The sequence below is a fragment of the Salvia splendens genome, chromosome 5 (genome assembly GCF_004379255.2).
Source record: "Salvia splendens isolate huo1 chromosome 5, SspV2, whole genome shotgun sequence".
NCBI classification, from domain to species: Eukaryota; Viridiplantae; Streptophyta; class Magnoliopsida; order Lamiales; family Lamiaceae; genus Salvia; species Salvia splendens.
Window position 1 is genome coordinate 28246452 of NC_056036.1, and position 19861 is coordinate 28266312.

General features: G+C 39.6%; 1 pseudogene; it reads right to left on the reverse strand.

The window, feature by feature from the left end:
* Positions 1 to 4022: 4022 nt before the first annotated feature.
* Positions 4023 to 14786, reverse strand: LOC121804055 (annotated as a pseudogene).
* Between the last annotated feature and the right edge of the window lie 5075 nt (positions 14787 to 19861).

Consider the following 19861-nt stretch of genomic DNA (forward strand, 5'->3'; position numbering starts at 1 on the left):
CTACAATCGTGGTTTGACTGTTTTGTGATCTGTCTGGCTGTACAAGTCCTTGAAAGCCATCGGTGATGCTGATACGGAAAGTAGTTACCTTGTAAACGAGGATTCCTTCTTCAGCATTCCTTTTAATGGAGCGGCTTGGTCAGGTGGTCTCGCGACCCTTCTTGGTTGAGTAATCTCTCTTGCCTCGGCTGGTTGTGACGGCTGGCAAAAATCCATAATTGCCCTTCTAATGGCTTGATCATCCATTGTTCTAGTCACTGTCGTATCAAACCATTCTGCTGTCTCTCTCTTCAGTTGTTCATCTTCAGTGTAACCAGAGGATGGCTCTTCGAAGGATTCCTTTTTCGAATACTCCTGTTTCCGAGGGCTGATAGCGTTTACTGTTTGTATGCTCTCTCTGCCCTGTGGATTTTTTGCCGCTTCATTAATGCCGACCGTAAGTCGCTCTCCTTCAAACTCCAAATTAATTGTCCCATGGCGGACGTCAATGACTGTGTTGGCGGTGGATAGGAAAGGTCTCCCCAAAAGGATCCCAATAGATTCCTCTGCTCCTGGTTCCGTCATTTTTATAACAAAGAAGTCGGCGGGATACATGAATCTATTCACCTTGACGATTTCATCTTCCAAAACTCCCTCGGGGTAAATGCAAGACCCGTCTGCTAGCTGTATTTCCATATTGGTTTTGACGAGCTTAGTATTCTTCAGCCTCTTGTATTTAGAATATGGCATAATATTGATGGAAGCCCCTAGGTCGCACATTGCGTGCTCCATTTGAACGTTTCTGATGGAAATTGGGAGCGTAAATACCCCTGGATCAGTTCTCTTGGAGGGAAGATCACTAGATTGGATCATACCGATCACTTCCTCTGCTTTGACCTTCCTCCTCTTTTCAGCACCATGTTCACAGATGTTTGACTCTTCTTTCGCTATGACTTGATCAAGGGCTCTGGATTCAAGGCTTTTATTAAGACTTGTCCTGGATGCTGGAAAACTTGCAGTTGAGCTCTGATAAACTCCTTCTGATTTCAGAGAGACTGTGTTGACATTCTCTCGCCCTGCTGGAGATTGCACTGTAGCCGGAATCTTTCCTTCATTACCTCTTAGCTCGCCCAATGACATGGCGACCTGAGATAACTGCTTCGTAAGCATTTCTAATGCAGCTCTCTGTTCTCTCTGGGCTTCCTGTATTTCTCGCACAACATCATGGGACTGGTGTAGAATCATATCCCCTGGACCTTCATTTTGCTGCCTGTTATTTCTCTGATTAAATCGGCCTCCTCTATGGCCTTGCTGGTAAAAACCGGAAAACCCATACTGCTCTGGTTGGTTCTGGGACAAACAATTTTGTTGGTTTCCATGGAAGTACTGTTGGTTCCCTTGGGATTGCTGGTTTCCCCTGTGGTACTGCGGGACATAACTCACCATTTGATTACTTGGTTGCCTACCCTGGTTGCTATACTGAGGGGCTTGGTGTTGGTACCCCCATTCTCGTTCCTGTTGTCGGCTTGACCAGTTAGGCTGTCATCCACTTGACCAGTTAGGCCGTCCTCCACTTGACCAATTGCCTTGAGGTTCACTTGACCAACCTGCCTGACCTCCTTGCATTCTATTCCCTCCAGTGTTTGGTTTATCCAAGATTCGAGCTGGCCAGTTGGACAGCCCGTCAGAGGGCTATACCTGTTGTGGTTGGCTTTGATTCTAATCAGTCCATCTGAAGTTGGGGTGGTCCCTCCACGGAGCATTTCTCTGCTTCCCCTGGATCCAGTTGCCATTTGTGTTCCAGTGGCCTACGGTGTTTACTTGCTCTACCTCAGGGGGAAACTCGCAGTAATAGTAATGATGCTCTTCTGGTGGTGGCGGCTGCGGCACATACTGTGTCTCCTTCGGTGCAGGCGGTGGCGGCGGTCTCGTTTTTTCTACTGCTTCCAGCAGTTTCTTCTCCATTTGCTCAAATCGAGCCTCCAGCTTTTCATCATTGCGCGCCTCAGCTGCGTGCACTGCTCCTCTTCTGTACTGCCCTCGAGATGTTTCGTACGACCGCTTAGCCTCAATCAGCCTCTCCAAAATATTCTTAGCTTGGCTAAAAAGGGTTTTTGAGAAAACCCCTTGTGCTGCGAGGTTGAGGTCGTTCTTGCTGTCCACCGTGAGTCCGCCATAGAAGATCGAGTAGATCTGTTTCTCTCCCAGCTTGTGGTTAGGGCATGCTTGAAGCAGCCCTTGGAACCTATCCCAGTACTGGCCGAGGGGCTCGTCATACTCCTGTATGGCTTCTGTAATTTCCCTTTTTAGGGCATTTGTTTTTGATGTTGGAAAGAAACGATCGAGGAATATCATACGGAACTCAGCCCATGTCCTGAAGGATCCTTCCGGCAGCCTTGACAGCCAGACACCCGCATCGCCCTTCAAAACGAAGGGAATAGCCGTAAGCCTGTAATCTTCGGACGTGGATCCACCTGGCACGGGCTGAATATCACAATATCTGCAGAATTCTTCCAGGAAAGCATACGGACATTCCTTCGAAAGGCCATAGAAATGGGACAAAATGGCCAGTACTCCTGATTTGATTGCGATGGTCATCATTCCAGGAGTAACGGCGATAGCATGTGTGGGATCTCTCTTATCATGAGCGTGTAGAGAGCCGATTCCCGAGTCATCAGCGACAACGGCCATCTCTACTTCCGTTCGTTCTAGTGGTGGTGGTTGTGTTTTCTGATCGGTGGCTGCTGTTGCTTCTAATGCGGCTCTGCGACGAGTGATGACAACGCCGGCTCCCTGGACTCTCCACTGAGTGTTAGTTCTTCTGTATATCAAGGGATGATTCCAATAATCGCCTTGGTGGTACCTTCTCATCAACAGCAGGAAAAACAAAAAAAATGAGAAACAAATTTATATACACCTACGCACTACGCACAAACATAAAGTAACACCATGCTTCCCCGGCAACGGCGCCATTTTGGAAGGACTTGGAAAGAGGTCGAAAACACAAATAGAATGCGGATCAAGTTATATGGAATGATAACCGAACCGATTAGATCAGTTAGCAAATGTCATTACCACTTAATCAATGCAATCTAGCTCTCGCCCTTTCCGCCTTGCCAAAGTAATTTATAACTCCCAATTTTGCACAACTTTAACAGTAAAGCGGCAAGTTCGGGGTCGATCCCATAGAGAAGTTGGTGCGTCAAGTGAATTGCAGGTAATAACTGAAAAGTAAATGCGCGGATTAAAAGCGAAAATAACTTTGATTAAACTAAAAGCTGAGTACAACGTGAAATTTAAACTAAGCTAACACTTTGGAATCTAAGAAAGCGGTAAAAACTGAGAAAAATCTCAGCGGGAAACTTAAGATAACGCTAACAGAAATGAGTATTCTGCAACGCTCTATTTCGGTCGCCCTTTAAACTAAGCTATCTAACTAAGCTAGAGAACTGAACTAAAGTAAGCTAGAGAGCTGAACTAAAGTAAGCTAGAGAGCTAAACTACGCTAAATAACTAAGCTAAGCTAAACTAGACAGAAAGTAAAGTCTCGGATGCCTTCTTGTGGTGGCACACCCTCTATTTATAAGCTCGATTCGGCCGCCAGCTGGATAACGATCTTGACAGGGAATATTCACTCATTCTGAGAGTGAGCGACTCATTGATTGCTACGTGCTGTTCTTCTAGAATGACGACGCTTTTTGGTATTAGATTCGTGACTGAGCTCCGTCATTGCGTCTCATATTCCAGCACGTGTCCCCTTCTAGAACGTCGTCCTTGATAACAGAATGGCGCGCTATATCTAGCTCATTTCCTCATGTGTTCTTCATCTAGAAGCCAGCGGTCCCCACCTAACTGCTTGATCGTTCCCCCTTGATCAACTCCCCCGATTCTTGGCCTTTTATCGCCTTTTGTACTTGCTTGATCAGTTCGGCCTGGCTGCCTTGGTTAAGTGGTATTTCTGCACATTTAACACTTGTTTTGCGCGATAAACCGATCAAGTAGCATGTATTTCACCCTTAAACCGATGCATGAAATGAGCTTTATCAGTTTCCTGATATCCATGTCCACTTTTTCCATTCTGATTCGGGAGTTCTCGCTGCTCTATGTGTAACCTGCAACATTTGCATGATTAACAAGATAAGTCCATCCAATTTGTGCCATAAAATAGATGAGTATTCTTGTTCATTTGTTGGTAGTACTTCCTTCGTTCCACAAGACTATGCACTATTTTCACTTTAGTTCATCCCACAAGAGTATACATTTTCTAATTTTGAAAACTCTTTTTTCTTTAATGAAGTAAGACTCATTCTCCACTAACAATACTGATAGAAATTTATGGGTTCCATCATATATATACTAGTTTTAGTTTTCTCTTGACACCGATGGGGGATAGTTATATATGTTATTCCCTCCGTCCCAAAATACTTGAGTCGTATTCCGTTTTGGGTTGTCCCAAGTTACTTGAGTCATTTCTCTTTTTGGCTAAAAACAAAACATCTAATCACACCTACTTTATTCTTTCTTTTACTTTACTCTCTCACTTCTTTCTCTTACTTTATTTCTTCCTCTACTTTATTTAACTCATTAAACATAACTTGCTTAAATCCCGTGCCAAAAAGAAACGCCTCAAGTAACGTGGGACGGAGGGAGTATCTTATTGTTTCAATTGCCAACACCCTCCCTCACCCTTCAAGGTGACCCTTAGAGGTTATTGACTTTTTTCTGATCATTTGGACGAGTAACCCAATTTTTTTTCGATCAGTTGGACCATTGGCCCAGAGTTTAAGCCCAGATATACTTTGAGTCAGTCATTTTTTTGGGTTTAGGGCCAGATATACTGCTAGGTCAGTTAAATTTGACCCACAATCGGTGACCCACTCTGATACCATGATAGAAATCCATGAGTTTCATCCTTAAACCAATAGTAGGAGTGGCCCATGTGATGTACTCCCTCCGTTCCATAGTAGTGGAGACGTTTCTTCTCGGCACGCGATTTAAGAAAAAATGTGTTATGTGTTGAGAAAAGGAAGAATAAAGTAGGAAATAAAAAAAGTAGAGAGATGAAGAGAGAATAAAGTAAGAGAGAGTAAAGTAAGTGAGAAGAAAAACGTTGACTTTTGCTAAAAGGGAAATGACTCCAATACTATGGAACATACCAAAATGGCAAAATGACTCCACTACTATGGAACAGAGGGAGTATATACTAGTTTTAGTTTTCTCTTGACACCGATGTGGGTTAGTTATATGTTACTCCATCTGTCTCATAAAAATATGTGCATTTTCCATTTCCGTATCCCATAAAATATGGGCATTCAATTTATGAAAAGTTATCTCAATTTATTATCCATATACATTAAGTTATTTACAACTTATACCACCATAAAAACACCAATAATAACAGGAGCCCTCACTATCCACTAACACTACTCTAACTACTCTCCTCCTCATCTCTCTTACTTTTCTTATTTTGTCTTTATTCTCGTTCAATTGCCAACAAATACATTAATTACTTTTCATTTTTATCTCTCTTTTACTTTACCAATTATGCATTAAAATATGTGCTCAACCAAAAATGCATATTCTTGTGGGACGTGGGACAGAGTGTGTATTTTTCTTTTTGATAAGCTTACCTGCTTAGCGGATGCGCGATCAACAATGTAACTATTGCCCTAGCTAATAATAATAGGATTACTACTTCCACCAATAGCGTACATTTCCCAATGCGTGTAGTGATTGTTAACAACATGGACGTATCCAAACCTACACCTCGACATTCTTTGCACCAATCTTTTCCCAAAATGATTGAATGCTACCGTGATTTGCATTTTGTCATCAAGTTTAGAGCTATCTGATGCACCAAACAACAATGTCTGCGCACGATTAAATATGTCATGACCAAAACGTAATCAAACATTTAACACATAGTGACAGAGAGAGATGTTACCTCATCATGATCGGTGAAGTGTGCGTTGGTGATTGTGATGGCGGTTGAGCCCTTCTATGGCGTTGATGAGGCCGTCCGTGCCGTTGGTTATTGAGACATGATCAATCCAGACATTTTGGGACCCGAAGAGGGATATTCCCTCGCCTTCGCTCTTCGTGCGGAAGCCATAATGGTCGATGGAGTCCCTAATCATGCCACCTTCCTTCGGAACAATGTGCTGGATCCTGACATCATGGATGATGACATTTCTCACAAATTTGATGGTTATCCCAGCTCCATAGGCTATGTCGACTCGAGCCCCACGCCTATCGATCGTCATGTCACCCTGCATAATCAGTTCTTGTTGCAGGGTGATTATCATATTACGAGCAAATATGATCCATAACGGCTCATTTTGGATCACTGCGTGTCGTAGTGTCCCATGTTTAGGATTTAAAAGCTCGTCGCCTGATGAATCCGTCACAACATATATTTTCCCATTTTTGCCCCCAGTCGTCTTGTACCCAAACCCTAACAAGCAGTTGTTGGAAGTGATAACAAAGTTGATCAAGCCGCGGCATACCAACTTGATCAAGTCGCCGCTAACAAAGTTGATCAGGCAGCTGCATACCAAGTTGATCAAGCTGCTGCTAACAGAGTTGATCAAGCCGCTTCATGGCAAGTTGATCAAGCTGCTGCTAACAGAGTTGATCAAGCAACTGCATACCAAGTTGATCAAGCTGCTGCTAACAAAGCTGAGATTACTAACCTTGATGATCAGTGTATGGTAACAAAGCAACATGCACGTGATAAACAAATCATCAACCTCACGCGTGCCAAGCTCGTGGTTGTACCAGAAGACACAGCTAAGATCGTGGACCACTTGTGTACCACTTGGAGAGACGTGTTGATCAAAGGGTCAAAGAAGAAAGTACTTGACCGTAGTTTGTTATGATTAACCTCAGTTTGTTATGATTAAGCTCTGTAAACTTGCTTTAGCTTGTACGATGTTTTATTAAAGTTGGGATCTAGATGGTTCGAATGTAATGATATATGTATAAGCTCATTGAGCTCTATAGTCATGCAACGAAACAATATATTCCACATGAATACTTTCTTCTTCAAGAATTTCATCGCACATTTTCATGGTATCAGAGCAGGATCCTTTTGATCATGTCTCTCCTACTTTTTCAACTTTTTCATTGTTATCACTCAAATCAAAATGGCCGAAGCCAATGCGTCCATTCCCTTGGCAACACTGCCACCTCTCTTTTCCCAATTGCCTCCAATTTCTGTCAAGTTGAATGATGGAAACTTTCTCATGTGGCAGCAACAAGTAGATGTAGCAGTCTATGGATACGGTCTTGCGGGTTTTCTCACAGGAGAAGTAGATCCTCTAGAAAGACAGATCCTTGATGAAGAGAGTGAATCAATGGTGATCAATCCTGCTTTTGTAGCAAGGCAGAGACATGATAGAAGGGTGGCCGGATAGTTGCTATCCTCACTGTCTGAAAATGCCTAACCTTAGTGGTTTGGCTCAGATCTGCAAGAGACATTTGGAGGGCGCTTGAGACAAACTTTGCAAGCCGCTCAACTGCCAAAGTGATGCAATATAGGCAGCAAATGCAGAATTTGAAGAAAGAAGGTCTCACTATGACTGATTTTCTGGGTAAGATGAGAACTTACTTTGATTTTTTAGGATCTGTTGGATATAGAATTTCTTAGGGAGAACAGGTTCTACACATTCTGGGAGGTCTAGGCCAGGAATATGATCTTGCTGTGTGTGCTATTACTTCGAGAACAGATCCATGGAATATAGGGGATGTTAGTGCATTTCTGCTCAGTTTTGAGTCCAGAATGGAAACAACTAGAGCGCACTCAGTGAGCTCAGAAGGATCTCAACCAGCCCTCAACCTTGTTCATCAACAATCTGGCCAGAAAAGAGATCAGCCCTTCAACAACAACAAATTTAAATCTGGAAATGGAATAGGCTTTGGAGGAAGAGGGCAAAGAGGCAGAGGTGGAAGAGGTTTTGGAAGAGGAAACATCAACAAAATTGTGTGCCAGTTGTGTGAAAAACCTGGTCACTCTGCAACCAAATGCTGGCATAGGTTTGAACATAACTACATCCCACCTCAAGCCAACTTCAGAGGAACTGCACCATAACAACAACAAGGTTATTTTAATCCATCAGCTCATATTGTCCAGTCTGTTCCAAGATCTCCATCAGGCTCTTTCTCTGTTGCTGCTTCATCTGAGTTTAACTATGGTGCTGGCTCATCATCAAGCTGGTATCTAGATTCAGGGGACACTCACCACGTTTCAAATGATCTCAAAAATCTCAACATCAGCTCAGAGTACACAGGAGGTAAGAGTCTCTTGCTTGGTAATGGAGATGGTGTTAAAATTGCTAAAGTTGGAGAATATGCTTTTAAATCTCATTCAGCTGGTTTCTCCAGAAAAGTCCATCTTAAAAATCTCTTGCATGTTCCTAACATAACTAAAAACTTACTTAGTGTGTCTAAGTTTGCACAAGACAATTCTGTCTTTTTTTAATTTCACCCAAATTTTTGTCTTGTTAAGGATTTGAGCACCAAGACAGTTGTGCTCAAAGGAACCCCTGAGAGAGGCATTTACCATTATCTAGTAGATCATTCCCCAATCAAGTGCAGCACTAGCTCCAAATCACCTTTCTGTCAAGACTTTCCAGCAATTCATTCCCTGAGTTTGGCTAACTTCAATTCCACCAGCAGTAGCTCTTCTCATGTTTCTAGTCAAAATTTAGCCTTATGGCATAATAGACTAGGACATCCTACTCTTGATGTAGTCAAGCTTGCTTTAAATAGTTGTAATATCTCCTACAATGAAGTGAAAAATCATACTCTTTGTTTTCCTTGTTCTGTCTCAAAGTTTCATAGACTGCCATACTCTAATTCTCTTTCAGAATATGATTCCCCTCTTCACCTTATTCATAGTGATCTTTGGGGACCATCTCCTGTCAAATCTAGAAATGGTTTTTCATACTATGTGTCATTTATTGATCATTACTCAAGGTTCACTTGGATTTTTCTACTTAAAAACAAGAGTGATGTTACTGCTGTCTTTAAACAGTTCAAGGTCATGGTACAAACTCTTTTAAGCTTGAAAATTAAAATTCTACAATCTGATTGGGGAGGTGAGTTTCAGGGTTTCCTTTCCTTAAGGAGTGTGGGATTGTTCATAGAGTCTCCTGTCCACACACACCTCAACAAAATGGTCTAGCTGAGAGAAAACACAGACACATAGTTGAGACTGGTTTAGCTCTTCTTGTTCAATCTTCTTTGCCTCAACATTTTTGGGATGATGCATTCATTACTGCAGTCTATTTGATCAATATTATGCCATCAAAGGTCATCAAAAACTCCTCTCCATATGAAAAACTCTTTCTGAAAAGGCCAGATTATTCATCCTTAAGAGTCTTTGGCTGTCTATGCTATCCTTTCATTAGACCCTATAACAAACATAAGTTGCAATTCAGGTCTGTGAAAGGGACTTTCCTGGGGTATTGTCCATCTCATAAGGGGAACAAAGCTCTCCTCCCAGATGGGAGACTAATTGTCACTAGAGACATAGTCTTTGATGAAACAGTGTTTCCTTTCCAAATTTTCCCTCCTGCAATACCTAGTCCAGTTGAGTCTAGTTCTCCCACACCATCTTTTCCTATCCACTCTATTCCCATCACTACCTGGCAATCTCATTCTGTTCCTTTTTCTTCACCATCTTCTCAGCACAACTCAGAACCAGTTCATGAGTTGTTCCAGCCTCACCCTGATGAACATAGCCAGGCCTCTCCACTCTCTCCGTCTTATATTGAGGATCATTCATCATCCTCTGATCCTCCTGCTCAGCCTGTTCATTCTATGACCACTAGATCTAAGTCTGACATTTTCAAACCATTGATGCCTTGCTTATTCCTGTTTGGAGATCTGCTATGCTGAATGAATTTAATGCTCTTCTTAAAAACAAAACATCGATTTTAACATCTCTCCCCCCATGCAAGAACCTTATAGGCCGCACCTGGATATTTAAGATCAAATTGCACTTATCTGGTGCCATTGCCAGACATAAAGCCAGGTTAGTTGCTCAAGGCTTTTCTCAGCAGCCTGGATTTGATTTCAATGAGACTTTTAGTCATGTTGTGAAACTTACTACGAACAGAATTGTCCTCAGTTTGGCAGTCTCACTTAGCTGGCAGATAACTCATCTTGATGTGAATAATGCCTTCTTGAATGGTGAGCTTAAAGAAGATATCTATATGAAGCAGCCTTTGGGTTTTGAGCAGGGGGGCCCTCATCTTGTCTGTAAACTCAATAAAGCAATCTATGGCTTAAAGCAAGCCTCTAGAGCTTGGTTCTTAACTGTGCACTCTGTTTTGCTTGCTCTAGGCTTTTCTCAATCAAAGGCAGATGCATCAATGTTCTTCAGACATCAGAGAAATGAAGTTATATATCTTCTAATCTATGTTGATGATATATTGATAACTGGAAATGCTCCTGCATCCATTCAATTGGTCATTTCTCAGCTTAACTCTTCTTTCTCTTTAAAAGATCTTGGGGAGGTGAGCTTGTTCTTAGGTGTTGAAGTGGTTAAAACTCAAGACAATGGACTTCACCTATGTCAGTCCAAATACATCAAAGGCCTTTTAAAGAGAGCCAATATGACAGGAGCAAAGGGGTGTCCAACCCCTATGGTTTCTAACTGTGAATTGAGGATAAGTGCGGGTGAACCTATATCAGATCCCAAACTCTATAGGAGTAGAGTGGGAGCATTGCAATATGCAGCCATTACTAGACCTGATATCAACTTTGCAGTAAACAAAGTGAGTCAATACATGGCAGCTCCATTGGATACATATTGGAGAGCAGTTAAAAGAATCTTGAGATACTTGTCAGGGACATTGAATTATGGTATTCAAATCCAAAAATCAAATGGTGATATATCAGCTTTCTCTGACTCAGATTGGGCTACTGACTTGGATGACAGAAGATCGACCACTAGTGTGTGTGCCTATCATGGAATGAACTTGATATCTTGGTGTGTCATAAAGCAAACCGCGGTTGCAAGATCAAGTACTGAAGCAGAGTATAGGAGTCTGGCTCAAGCTTCATCAGAAGTGACATGGCTAGTCTCACTACTTGGTGAATTGAAGATCAAGAGAAAGCAAGCTCCAGTGATTTGGGTTGATAATATGTCACGACCGCCCTTACTAAGGATAGTAAAGACGGGGAAATCGTGACTAGGGAAGGGACTAAGGAGCGGGGAAGAAGAAGGGGAAAACAATGAAAGACAACATCTTAAACAAAGCTTCAAAAGAAAAATTTTAATCGATTAAACAATTAAGCAGCGGGTTAATATCTCAAGGTAATTAATGTCATAAAGTAGTGTAGAGCAAAACGAAAGACTTTATAAAGAACGATTCGAAACAAGGCAGCAGAATAAAGAGATCTAGAGAGTCATAGGGAGATGCCTATGTATGAAAACACGACGCATCCGGAATTTCTTAAGGCTCGACTCAACATCCATCGAAACACCCCGCTCAACCTGCACATAAAGAAAACATATGCAGGGCTGAGTACTTGATATACTCAGTGGACACACGCCAAAATATTTGATAAAAGTTATGTCATCCATACCATAGTGAACTCGAGTTTTAACATTTTAGAAAAGAAATATCATCGAGTATCACAAAACATTTTCATAGTCTGGCCAAGCAAAACAATCTCCCCACTTTCTCAACAATGAATCATTCACATCCTCTTACCATAGTGCGACGAAAGTGTGGCCACACTATTCACCCAGGAGACCGGCCGACTAGCAAGGACGGCTCACGATCCCCTCTGTGTACACAGCCTGATAGGGTTTGCTGCCCTACTTAGACCCGAATTAGTTTATCATAGCCCTATAGCCTAATGGAACGAACTCACAAACTAGGCATCAGGCAACAATCTCAACATCAAAACAATCACGGCATGACATAATACTTTAAACCACCCTTATAGCTCCACAATCATAATTTTGAAACGTAAAAAAGTTTAGTAAAGAAAGCCAACCTCGATTGCTTACAAACACGGTTCACAACTTTATTTAAATCCTTGCTCTTCGTACCCACGTACGCACAACAAACCTTATCAACATCATAACCACATAATACAACACAATTAGTTTTCTATCAACACATTACTCATGCATGCCCTATTGTTCCTTTCATCGTTTTCTTAGATTGCCCATCCCAAACGTTCATCAACAAAAATGAAATGAACACTCAAGCATACATCAACGTGTAACACATAGCCACAACATAGGATACGTTTCTTATTCACACATGTATCATTTATTCACTCAAAACTTAACAACAAGTATTATTTTAACATGACAGAAATCTAGCAGAACTGCGCAGTCGTTTTGTAGAAATCATTAAAAATCCATCCGACCTCCGTTGGGGCTGAAATTTTATCACAACATAGTAGAAACATCAAAGATCATCCAATTAAAATTTCACATCAAAATCACATCTTTAGGTCGGTCAAAACAAAAACAAAACTCAATGGACGAGAATACAATTTCTGACATAACTGCGCAGTTAACTTTAAAAATTCATTTCAAATTCATATTTCGTCAAACGAGGCTGAAATTTATACATAACACAGAAGACATCTCAAATTTACTCAGTTAAAAATTCGTGCCAAAATAAGATCGTTTGGTCGGTTAAACACACGTCGGAATCTACTGTCCGAACACCACAGTTTTTATGCTTCACAAATTCGAATTAGTGTTTATCTATCATTCATCCAAACACATATATTCATGCTTCCAACATATAATCATGCTTCAAAAAGATCTCACAACCAAGTTCTCATATATTCACATATCACTCACCAACGAATTATCCACAACCTCACACATACACATACATAAACGCATATCCACATACTTTCTCATGCAAAACATCAATCCCAACCGATTAATTTTTAGATCTATGATTTCTACACTCACTATATGCATGAGGGAATCAAGAAACATGGGTTCAATGGAAGGGATAAGAAAGAGGATTCAAAAATACTTTTCTTGTTCAAAAACAATCGGTAGGAAAGATAATTGATGCGATTTTCGATGAATCTTGAATTTCCAACTCCAAATTGATGCAAGAACAAAGGATTGGTGAAGAATTGGTGGAGAAGGAGAGGGAGAGAAAAAAATCGTGTTGGAGAGAGGAGAGGAAGAGAGCGGCGTGAATAATGGGGCTAGGGTTAGGGTTTGGCTTATTTATTCTCTAGGTTTAATCCCACACTTAAATAAAATAATTAAATTATGGGGGAATAAAATAAAATCCCACAATTAAAAATGAAAGTAGGCGTGTGGGAGAGATCAAGGAAAAAAAATACTTAAATCCTCAAATCAAATAGGAATAGGATTTAAATTTTGTAAGATATGGTAAGATTTAATTGGATTTTAAATCAAGGAAGGAGACAAACAAGATAACAATTAAATCCACAAAATAATTCCTTCTCCTAATTACTACGAGATTTTGAAAATCTCAAGGGATGGCATAATTTGGTTTGGATTTAATTTGGATAAATATCCCAAAGTAATTAATTAAATCCAAGAAAGAAAGTATTATTTCGAATAAATAGGAGGGCCGAAAATTTCAAATAAAATGGCTAGAATGATTATGCATTATCCCACTTAATTTAATTCACACATTGGAAGCTTAATCACATTAACTCATATAACCCACAACAACTAATTTCACATAATTAACTCAAACACATAGAGACTCAATTTCCACAAAAGAAAATCTTATTCAATATCTACATTAATAGAAATAGAAGTCGCAAAATTTCAGGGTGCTACATAATATGAGTGCAATAGCTCTGGCATCTAATCTAGTACTACATGCAAGAACCAAACACATCGAGTTGGATATGCACTTTGATCGTGATAAAGTTTTGAGCAATGAGCTGGAATTAAGACATGTGCTCACAGCTGATCAAATAGCTGACATCTTCACCAAACCTCTGAGTCGTCAACCCTTCGTGAAGCTGAGAGAAAGGTTAGAAATAATATCCCTAGCCTCACTCGGTTTGAGGGGGTGTGTTGGAAGTGATAACAAAGTTGATCAAGCCGCGACATACCAACTTGATCAAGCCGCCGCTAACAAAGTTGATCAAGCTGCTGCATACCAAGTTGATCAAGCTGCTGCTAACAAAGTTTATCAAGCAGCTTCATGGCATGTTGATCAAGCTGCTGCTAACAGAGTTGATCAAGTAGTTGCATACCAAGTTGATCAAGCTGCTGCTAACAAAGCTGAGATTACTAACCATGATGATCAGTGTATGGTAACAAAGCAACATGCACGTGATAAACAAGTCATCAACCTCACGCATGCCAATCTCGTGGTTGTACCAGAAGACATAGCTAAGATCGTGGACCACTTGTGTACCACTTGGAGAGACGTGTTGATCAAAGGGTTAAAGAAGAAAGTACTTGACCGTAGTTTGTTATGATTAAGCTCAGTTTGTTATGATTAAGCTCTGTAAACTTGCTTTAGCTTGTACGATGTTTTATTAGAGTTGGGATCTAGATGGTTCGAATGTAATGATATATGTATCAGCTCATTGAGCTCTACAGTCAAACAATGAAACAATAGATTTCACATGAATACTTTCTTCTTCATGAATTTTGTGGCATATTTTCAGCAGTCAGCTAGTCTGAACCTTTTTCTTGCCCGATTCCGCTGGCATCTTCAACACCGGTTGATCGGATTTGTCGCCATACATGGACCGGTGTACCCCTTCTTCTTTTTCTTCATATGTCTCAAATGTCTCCTCGTGCTATTTGACTTCATACTTTCTTCTTTGAACTCTTCCAAGCTCCTGCAATTTGAAAAGGTTTTTAATAAATATTAGTATCTCCATCCATAAAAAATAGTCCTATTTGTGGAGGACATAAGTTTTTGTCACGACCGCCCTACTAGGGTATAATAAATGTGGCGATCGCGACTTAAACAGACTTAAATATAACAAGGAAAATAGGCTAGAGTTTCATCAAAAAGGTTTGACCAACATATTAAATGAGTAATTAAGTATAAAACAAGATGAAGGCTCGGGTTTAAATAATGAGTTGGGCCGGAAATTAATATTCAAGGAAAAGATTAAGAGTTTGACATTATCCAACAAGACTTTAAAAATCCAATAACCGAACAAATTCAAGTTCAAGCCCAATAGCTAATAAGTAAAAGAAATATCGCAGAGGAAACGACCAAGAGAAAGAGTGAAGTCATGTGTGAAGACACGACGACACGACGACACTCGGAGTTTCAAGACAATACTGTCAATTTGTTTAGTTTGCTCAACACCGCCAACCGCTCGTCGCCGCTCAACCTGCACATAAGGAGAACACATGCAGGGCTGAGTACTTATAAAAATACTCAGTGGACTTATGCCGAAAACTTTTTCATAAAAAATTGTTATTTATCATGCCATACGTAAGTAACCATCGGGGTTTAGCTTTAGAAAGGCCCGAGGCACTCAAAATCATTTCCCATTGTAAAAGTCGACTGATCAGTCATTTTCCCATAGACGTTAGCCATATCTGCCAATACATGACAAGGAATGCGGCCGCAAACCAGGTCAGTAGACCGGCCAGCCCGTACGCTAGCACACGATCTACCATAGGTGTACACTAATCCAAGTAGGGTTTGCTACGAGGATCCGAGTTCGATTTAAATAATAGTGGCAAAAGCCACATCAGATAGGCATGTTAAAACAAATCACGGCATGATAAACATAGTGATTTCCATCGATAAAGTAATTAGGACATGGTCTGTAGTTAAAAGAAAAAGGAATTTTGATGGATGAATTGAGTTGCAATTTGTGGCAATTCTATATGGAATGGAATTAATAGACATAATATGCACATGTAATGTATTGACTATTGAGTTTGTATGTCATAATGATTGAGATTTTTGGTTCTAGTCTAAATTAGAAGAAATCTCTTATTTTCATATTTATGCGTACGCTATGTTAAAGTGAATTAATGTCTCAATTTACGGTGTGTAATGCACATTAAGGAATTTTAATGATAATTAATTCACATAAAGTCTCAATTAATTGGCTAATTAATTGGGAAATAAGAATTCTTTTGAGAATTTAATTAAAGTTTTAAATTTAAATTTTTGGGTACATCTCATATTCCTTATTTTCTACTAATGGGTGTGTATTTTAATGCAGATTTTAGTGGGCCAAAAGGAAGATTAATATTTGGCACGAAATACACATATACTTGTCGTAATAAATACGTGACACTTATTCGGTTTTCTTGTGAGTAGTGTGATGCTAAAAGGTGGACGCTACTTAACAGGATCTTATTGTCAGTGTTTAACCACTGTAAGGAGGTTGTCATTTACAAGTTCATATTACTGTCAAAAGACTTGATGAGGATGTTGTGCTCGGAACCTCGTAATGTTTTACTAATGTTCAACGTAGATTAGTCAAAGCTAGACGTTACAAAAGTAACCTCTCTTGTCTAGACTTCTTTATTGCGAATGTTAGGACGGTACGTGTGTGTGTATTTTAATGCGGATGTTAGTCGGCATAAAGGAAGATTAATGTTTGGCACGGAATACATACATACATCTGGTGATAAATACATGATAATTATTCAGTGTTCATGTGAGTAGTGTGATGCCAAAAGGTGGACACTACTTGACCGATCTTATTGTCAGTGTTTGATCACTACGATGAGGTTATCAATTACAAATTCATATTACTGTCAAAAGACTTGATATGGATGTTGTGCCGGTACCTCGAGATGTTACCTTCTTATTTGAATTTTATTATGTGCGCATGACAATTATTTCGGTTTTGTTCTCTGTTCATTTATGATGTCTGCTTCTGTGGTTTCTTCCAACATGAACAATATGTTAGTGTTGAATGGGTCAAATTTTAAGGATTGCAATGATTATATTTTGATTGATCTGCGTTGCATGGATCTGGATTACGCGCTAAGGATTGAGCAACTTACTTCTCCTACGGACGGTAGTACTTCTTATCAAATGAGAAACTACGAGAAGTAGGAATACTCGAATCGTGTAATTCTACTGGTCATTGGGTTTAGCATCCTAGAAGACTTTCGAGGAACTGCATCTAAGTATATCACTAAGGCAATGAATATACCTTGCCAAAAATTAAGGAACATTTTGCGAAAAACATTATGGCTGAGACAAGCATGCTTGATCTCAATAAAGTATAATGGCAAGGGCAACATAAGGGGACACATTATGAAAATGTGTTACGTTGCTTCACTTAAGCTTGAATTCTAAAGACTTGCTTGTGCATTTGGTATTGCACATCTGGTCAGCACCTCAAGAAATAAAGTAAAGGGTATTAAGAAAAAGTGTATTGAGAATGCTGCTATGGATAAGGGTTCATCACAAAAGAAACAACATAAGGATAATGATAGTTGTTTCGTTTGTGGTAAACAAGGATATATAAAGAAGAATTGTAAATATCACGCATGTCATGCAAAGGAAGTTACAATTCTTGTTTTGGTCTGTTTTGAAATTAATTAGGATTTAATCCCTAATGATATTTAGTGGGTAGATTCTGGTGCTACTGCTCACATAAGGTTATCAATGTAAGGCTTTCTGAGCTACCGAAAGTCAATTGATGGTGAAAGATACATCTATGCGGGATATGACAAATCGGTGGAAGTATAGACTATTGGGCATTGTAGATTGTTGTTAAAGACTGAAATTATTCTGGTGTTGAAGGATACTTTATTGTACTGTCTTTAGACAGAATTTGGTTTCTATCTCTGCATAGAACAAATTTGGTTTCTCTTGTTCATTCAGAAATAGTAAGTTTCTTCCTTCAAATAATTCCAATATTGTGGGCATTGTTTCCTTAAGTGCATATGACAATCTTTACATACCTAATTATGTTACTTCATATTCAAAAGCTTTACATGTTGAATTAAAGGGATTAAGCGAAAATTAAATAATGAAAATTCAGTAATTTGTGGCACAAGTATTTAGGTCATATCTCGAAATAAAGGATTGTGAGGCTTGTGTCAGATGATATATTGAATACACTTATCTTTTCAGATGGTGATTTGTGGGTTCAATGTATCGAAGGAAAGCAGACCAAACATAAGAAATTAGGTGCCGACAGAGGTACAGACGTCTTAGAATTGATATATACGGACATTTGTGGTTCATTCTCTTTGGTATCATGGAATGGTCAACAATATTTTATATCAAGTATAGACGATTGTTCTCATTATGGGTACCTATATTTAACCAATGAAAGGTCTAAGGTTCTAGACAAGTTCAAAATATTCAGGGCCGATGTAGAGCTCCAACTCGACAAAGGCATTAAGGAAGTCGAATCTGGCCCGTGGTGGCAAATACTACTATAGAAATTCCTACTCAAGTGAACAATGTCAAAGACCTTTTGTCCTCTATTCGGAAGAGTGATCGTCCCTTAGTACACCATGTCGGGATCGCACAGAATGAGTGGTGTAGCTGAAAGACGACATGGAACTCTAAAATCATTAGGAAGCAGCAAAACGGGTTATGAGATATTTACAGAGAACTAAGCATTACATGCTCGCATACAGAAAATCAGATCATTTGGAGAGATCTTTAGGCATTTTCATTCTGATTTTGTTAGATGCCAATACAGTAAATGATCCATTTTAGGTTATGTGTGTCTGTTGGCTGTGGAGCCATTTCGTGGAGAAGTGCTGAGCAAACACTTGTAGCTACTTTTGCCATAACAACAGAATTCGTAACTTGTTTTGGGCATCTAGTTATTGAATATTACTGTGAAATTTTGTCACTAAGCTGCATATTGTTCAAGGTATTGAAAGACCACTAAAGTTATGTTGTGACAATAACCCTGCAGTATTGTATTCCAAACTACAAGAGCTCTGCTATGTCATAGTTTCTTGGTTGTAAATTAAAGTTCAGAATGGACAAATACCTATAGAGCATAAGGGAACGCATTTGATAGCAAATTCGTTCACTAAAGGACTAACACTCAAGGTCATTCATGGGCATGTAGCCCAAATAGGTGTTATGTTGTTTAAGGGTACTTCCGTTCAGTGTGAGTAATTTTGGTTATTGCTCTATATTGTGTTTTGAACATGAAGTTATAAACTCATGTTATTCTCTGCAGAAATAAAGTATTGTGTTTTGTCCATTACTTTTGTAATTTGGTTTTGGTTTGATCTCACTAAGGATTTGGGAGGACCAGTTGGAAATAGGCATGTATGATCACCTTGTATGAAATTTCCATGCTACACTCCATAATTGATTTGTTGTTGATTATATTTGCATATGTGATTATTGATGGGTTTAATCATGCAAAAATATGGTGACTGCCTCTTTAGTCCTATGTCGGTATGGTTGATAATAAGATTGTTACACTATGTGATAGCACCTTTGAGCGCTCATCCGGTTAGTACACATTTATTTGGTGTCATGTGTTGCCCAAGTGGGAGATTGTTAGAATTTTGGGCTTCCACATGACTAATTTAATGTGTATGGCTATCTTACAGTTGCCCAATTAAAGTGATCTATTAAAGATTAAAGTTTAGGCTAAAGTGTATTTATTTGTTATGGAAATAAGTGTAGATACCATATGAGATTTTCTATTTGATGAGGGACCGAATGGAAAATAATGGGGTTTATATTTAATATAAATATAAGCTAGGGTTATGGTCCCCAGACGTCAGAAGAACGTTCAATATCTTTGTATTCTCTCGGCAGACTATTGTGAAGGACGTCTCTGATCGTTTGGAAGATCTATAGCCGCTGCAAAGCAATTCCACCGTTTAATTCGTTATGGATCAAGGTACGCTTCCGCTCTACAGTTTATGCTCCTTCTCCGTCGTTCTTGGTTAATCATCATAGAGAGC